The following is a 6,067-nucleotide window of genomic DNA, read 5'->3' on the forward strand; positions in this document are numbered from 1 at the left end:
CAAGTGTAGCTGAGCAGTTATATTAATAAACACTCAAGTGTTTTTAGTTGGGGTCATGTCAAACCCTCACATGGTAGTTAAGTAGTGAGTAACTGTGCATGTCCTTAGTGGTAGGTGAGCACCAGTCTCCATGACCAAAAATGCCCCCTGATTTCCTTTGAAAAAGCCACTAGTTCTGTGAATTGTCCTTTTCCCTCCTGCCCCTAACAATCCTACCCCTCTAGCCTACATTAGCATATTTCTCATGTAATGTATTTTGCTGGTAAGCTCATCCATTAGCTGCATACTTCAGCTATTCCTTTAGATCGGGGAGCAAGACCTTTAGATTGGAGGAAGTGGATATGAAGATGGATTGATTCAGCTTACCTTCCATGATTGCTTCTGAGGGAAAAGCTACAGTGGCCAAATTTCAGATGTTCACTTTTGCAGTTTGGGGAGGATGGAGAGAGGTAGACTTTTTGTTGTGTGTTTTATAAAGTGCTCTCAGTAAGGAGTGTTTGAGTTGAAGAGTCATCTGATTCGAGGCCACTCATGTTCTTTGTAACTTTGACAAATTCCTCACTTCCCACTTCTTCACTTCTTCCCAATATACAGTAAGTACATGAGCCAGTCATCCATACACTAAGGCCTAGTTGAGAAAAACCTTTGATTCAGGATGGCTGGGTTACTAACCTTGGAATGTAAGAGATCTGGTTTTGAATGTAAAATTCGTAACACACAAACGGAAGTCTTAAAAACTTTTTGCTCTGGTCAGTTACAGGTGGATCCCAATAATTTGTTTTTGGTTTTCTGATGGAAATAATAGAACTAGGGGAAATCAAATCTGGTTGGTAGATATCTACAGTATTAGAAGAGGGTATAAGGGCACTGTTTAACACTAAGTTCTTTTGATATGTAAGTTCTAATATTTCCCTGTGCATTCCAGATCTACATACTAAATGCTGAATCATTTTGAAATGGGCTCTTGATTAATAGACCCATATTTTTTAGTGGCTCCTATGTTGTACATTTGTCTAAAATGAAAGCTCTCATTTGCGTTCTAAAACTACAATATATGTCATCTTATTTTCCCTGAGTAATCCAAGTATAGTGCAGATTCTATGTAAAACTACTAAATGACACTGGAATATGTTGAGTAGATTGGGGGAAGAAACTATAAAGTTTTACATGATTGTTTGTAGTTACCTTTAGGATGGACTTACCCCTTTGGAGAAGAGTGAAATTTGTTTTTTCACCGTGTGATGGAAGACCATTGTGATTTTTTTAAAAAAGTATATAATACTTAAAATGGCATAATAATTCTGCACTTGAATGTGTACTGTTAACAGCACATTTGGAAGATTTTTAAACTTTTTATTGTCTTATAACTAGCATTCACTTATTATTTTGGATATTTAAGGGTTCCATTAAGTTAACATTGTATTTGGACGAAGTGTAACCAAATTAGCCAGTCTCTTTTCTTCCATGTTTAATTAGAAGTGAGAGGTAGAAGTACTTCAAATTCAACAGGCCAGCAAGCAATCGGCTTAAAATTCCCTTCCTTAAATGTTGTGCTCTTATGCTCTCAGCTTTTTAATGACTTTATTTTTACAGTTCTTGTTCAGTCACTTGAGATGAAATGCTTGGGGTAGCTTTTCCATCCTCAAACTTAATGTTTTTACTTGTTCATAGTGTTTGGAACAGTATGTGCCAATCACTGAGACTGCTTCAGAGTTTGCAATTTTGTAAGTTTCATTGCCAAAGAAGGCTTAGTGGTTGTTGACTGTAGTATAAGTCAACTTTCTGTAGCATAAGATTTGATTTTCCTGGCCGGGCGTGGTGGCTCAAGCCTGTAATCCCAGCACTTTGGGAGGCCGAGACAGGCGGATCACGAGGTCAGGAGATCGAGACCATCGTGGCTAACATGGTGAAACCCCGTCTCTACTAAAAAATACAAAAAACTAGCCGGGCAAGGTGGCGGGCGCCTGTAGTCCCAGCTACTCGGGAGGCTGAGGCAGGGGAATGGCGTGAACCCGGGAGGCGGAGCTTGCAGTGAGCTGAGATCCGGCCACTGCACTCCAGCCCGGGCGACAGAGCCAGACTCCATCTCAAAAAAATAAAATAAATTAAAAAAAAAGATTTGATTTTCCCATACTTAGCCCACTTGTTATACATCATTGACTATTTGGGTTAAACTGGACTCATTTCAAGCAGTTTGCTTTTGTTGTTCAAATCATGATGAGAAACTTAATACTGTAATTTGATTTGAGCCATAAAACACATTTTAATATTAGCTGGTATTTATTAAGCTTGTTTTTGTGGGAAAAAACTTACTAAAACCTAGGTAAGTCTAGATTAGGCCAGTTTAGGTGTATTTTGTATTTTAGTAATGGATCATATCGTAAAAATAGAGATAAGTTGGGAAGATATATTGATTATGCTGTTCTGTTGAGGGAAAGGTCACGTATTTAGAAATTTAAACTTTTGGTTATTGTGTTCACATCATAGTATACAAGCATCATTTATAGTTTGGCTTTGAGAACTTTTCTGGTATTACGTTTATGGAAAATGTATAAAAGAAACAAGTTTTGGTTATATTTTTATATTTGTAAAGTAAAAGTTTCGTTAAAGTGATCACTGTTCTTTTTTTATTTTGTTGTCATTTCAATAAAAAATATTTGCAGGAGAATGACTCTGTGATTGTTTTGGGATAGTCCTGTATGTGTGGCTGCTGACCCTACTGTGCTAGTAGAAATCTTGCATGATTCTTCATTGTGAGTAGCCAAGGGCCTTTAGGTAAGAGACAGCTTAGCATAATAGCAAGGACCTGATGGCCTGGGTCATTGATGTTGCCCTCGCCTTGTGCCCCACACACTCCCCCCCATCCCATTGTGTGTTAGCAGTGTTTTTAGCAGACTTAGTTTCCTGCGGTGTGAAAGGGTCACTAGATTTGGAACATGAAGGCCAGAAGTTAGAAGTTGCTACACAGTTGTGTTGTTAACTGTGTGTAGTCCATATCATTGGGGACTGAGGCCGTTTCATCATCTGCAAAGAGAGGGTTGACTCCTTTAGTTATTTTCTCAAACTTGCCTGGAATTCTTAATGTTCTATGACACACACTATGCCTGCTGCATATGTAATACTGTGTAATTCAATGTCATGTTAAATAGAAAGTTTACCCAAAATATGGGAATATATGTGTGTCTGATAAAACTATAGCCCTTTCAGCCTTTATATCTGAACAGAAGTTTGAATGAAACCTGATAGAAAGTAATTGAAAGGTTTTTCTGAAAACTTTACTACTTGTGTATTTTATAGCAGGCACCAGAGGTCTATGAAAAATAAATATGAAAGAAAAGCTACAAATAGAAATGTATCCATTAATTTAGTTTTTCCTCTAAAAACTTGAAGAGTTGGTTATTTTTCTCTCTGCTAGATTTAGCTGTGGAACATATTGGTCCAGCTGATGAAACACTAGCATGCCATGGGAATACATTTAAAGCTACTGGATTAGATAGTGAAGTTCAGCTTCTAGGATTCTGAGAATCTTAAGCAACAACAAAGCCACTCAACCAGTCTCACATGATGGTGAATGAGGTCATGAATATGAAAGGACTTCAGATATTTTAAAAATGAAAATAGCACTGTATCTAGGTATGAATCTTAGTCCACACAAACTGATTTGTCTGAAATAATTATTTTATTCCCTTTAAATCAAACCAAGTCAGAACCACCATCCCACAAAGATGGCAGGAAATTCAGTCTGTCAGTCTGAATGGAAATGAAGGAGCTATTTGAAGTCTCAAATCTAGAAGGCATAGTGGTATTCTGAAATGAAAGTGGTGGTGACGGGGGAGCTCGAGCTTTCATCATGGACTCTACTGATTCTTGTCCAAGCAGGACCAGCCTCTCAAAGTCTGATGCTGTCATCAGTCTGCCACACTTGGGGCTTGGGACACAGCTGACAGGTAGCCTGTATGTTGATTCAGTCTCCCCAGGCACATTAAGCATTCTTCCCTTTGGGTCCTGCCTCCTCCCCTGGTCCTCTCATGGAGTAAGATGCAATTACCAAGAACTAGAAGTATTGGTTAAGACTTAAGAAGACTCGTTTGGTTATTGCCAAAATGTCCTTCCTTGAGACAAGGGTGTGCAAAGTACCTTCTTGGAGTGGGAAAGGAAAAAGTAATGGTAGAAAAATTCCTAATTCTAGTAAAAGATCCAAACACAAACCGTTTACATTCTTTAAAAATGCAAACAAAAAATAAGCTTTTATAGTTGGGTTAACTTCCCCCGTTCATGTGAAGTTTCAGAAAGTCCAAGCTTCTAAAAGTTTAATAAGGGCAGATCTATTAAGAGCAGCCTGTTTCTAAGGGTGACAGGACAAATTTGGTTTGTGATAGTTTAGAACTACTGTGGCTAGGATTGAATAAAGATTGCCAGTTAGTGGTTTAAAAGTTATGATGGCCCAGATCTTGACCTGTAAAGTAGAACACTTCCCTGAAAATTACAATATTTTTTCAAAATAAAATTTTCCTTTATTTTACTGATAAAGTTTAAAGTTTAACATTTTAATTGCATGGCTGTGGGAAGAGAACCAAAGTGAACTCAAGTCTAGTATTCATATAGACCTTGTTTTAAAAAAATGCACGTGTACAAAGGTAAGACCTCTCCTTGTCCCGGTAAAACTAAACGTTCATCAAAGATCCTTTAACAAGATGTTTCTAAAATTTCCAAAGTGGAATGGTAAGCCTGAGAGATCTTTTGTTTTATCGTTAATAGACTTTTAGAATATTAGGCATGAAAAAAGACCTTGAAAGATAATTTGGTCCTTTTCTTTAGAAAGTTTGGAAAATCCTACAAATATTTACAGAGCACCTACTCTGGGCTGGGAAGTATTACAGGCCTTGGGGATGCAAAAGGAATAAAACTCCCAAGGTAACATTTTTTTTCCTTTGGTAACAGCTTATTGAGATACAATTCACATATTGAGATAGAACTATTTAAAGTGTACAATGATTTTTCAGAGTTGTGCAATCATCACCTCAATTTTACATTTTCATCACTTTGAAAACAAACCTATCCCAGCCAGTGACTCACGCCTGTAATCCCTGCACTTTGTGAAGCCGCGGTGGGAGGATCACTTGGGCTCAGGAGCCACAGACAGGTCTGGACAATATAGCAAGACGCTGTCTCTACCAAAAATTAAGAATTAGCCAGGTGTGGTGGCATATGCCTGTAGTCCCATCTACTGGAGAGACTGAAGCAGGAAGATTTCTTGAGCCCAGAAGGTGGAGGATGCAGTGAGCCATGCTCCTGCCACTCTGTACGTACTCCAGCCTGGGCCACAGACCCTGTCTCTTAAAAGAAACCTGCGCCCTTTATCACCCCCCTACTTCCCTCTTCCTCCCATCCCTAAGCAACCATTAATCAACTTTCTGTGTCTGTATATGTACTTGCCTATTGTGGACATTTCGTATCAATGGAATCACACAACACGTGGACCTTTGTGGCTGTCTTTGACTTAGCACGTGTTGAAGGTTCATCCCTATTGTAGCATGTATCAGTAGTTCATTTTTATGACCGAATAGTACATTGTATGGATATATCACATTTATCTACTCATCACTTGATGGACATTAGCGTTGTTCCCATCTTTTGGTTGTTAGAATGGTATCAACATTTGTGTACAAGTTTTGTGTGGAGGTATGTTTCCACTTTTCTTAGAGGAGTGGAATTACTGGGTCAAATGGTCACTCTTGTTTGACTTTAAGGAAAGGACAGATTATTTTCCAAGACAGCTGCACCATTTGACATTCTCACTTCTGGTGTATGAGGGAACACATTTTTATTTCCCGCTAAATCAGGTTCATTTTTTAGTTTCTGCTGGAGGCTACTAGTAAACAGCCGAAACTTGAAAGACTGTTAATATTTTTTCTTCTGGGGTTTTGGGCACCAGGGAAGCTGCTCGGCCCCTAGGAGTGCTTGGGGGTAACCTGCTTCAGAGGGTTAATGGTGGGGGACAAGTGGCCAGCGGCAAGGTGGCCAGGGTCCCCAGCGCCCTGAGGCCCGGCCCGCCCGTCAGCGCCTG

The sequence above is a fragment of the Colobus angolensis genome, unplaced genomic scaffold, assembly GCF_000951035.1.
Source record: "Colobus angolensis palliatus isolate OR3802 unplaced genomic scaffold, Cang.pa_1.0 Scaffold531, whole genome shotgun sequence".
In the NCBI taxonomy this organism is placed as follows: domain Eukaryota; kingdom Metazoa; phylum Chordata; class Mammalia; order Primates; family Cercopithecidae; genus Colobus; species Colobus angolensis.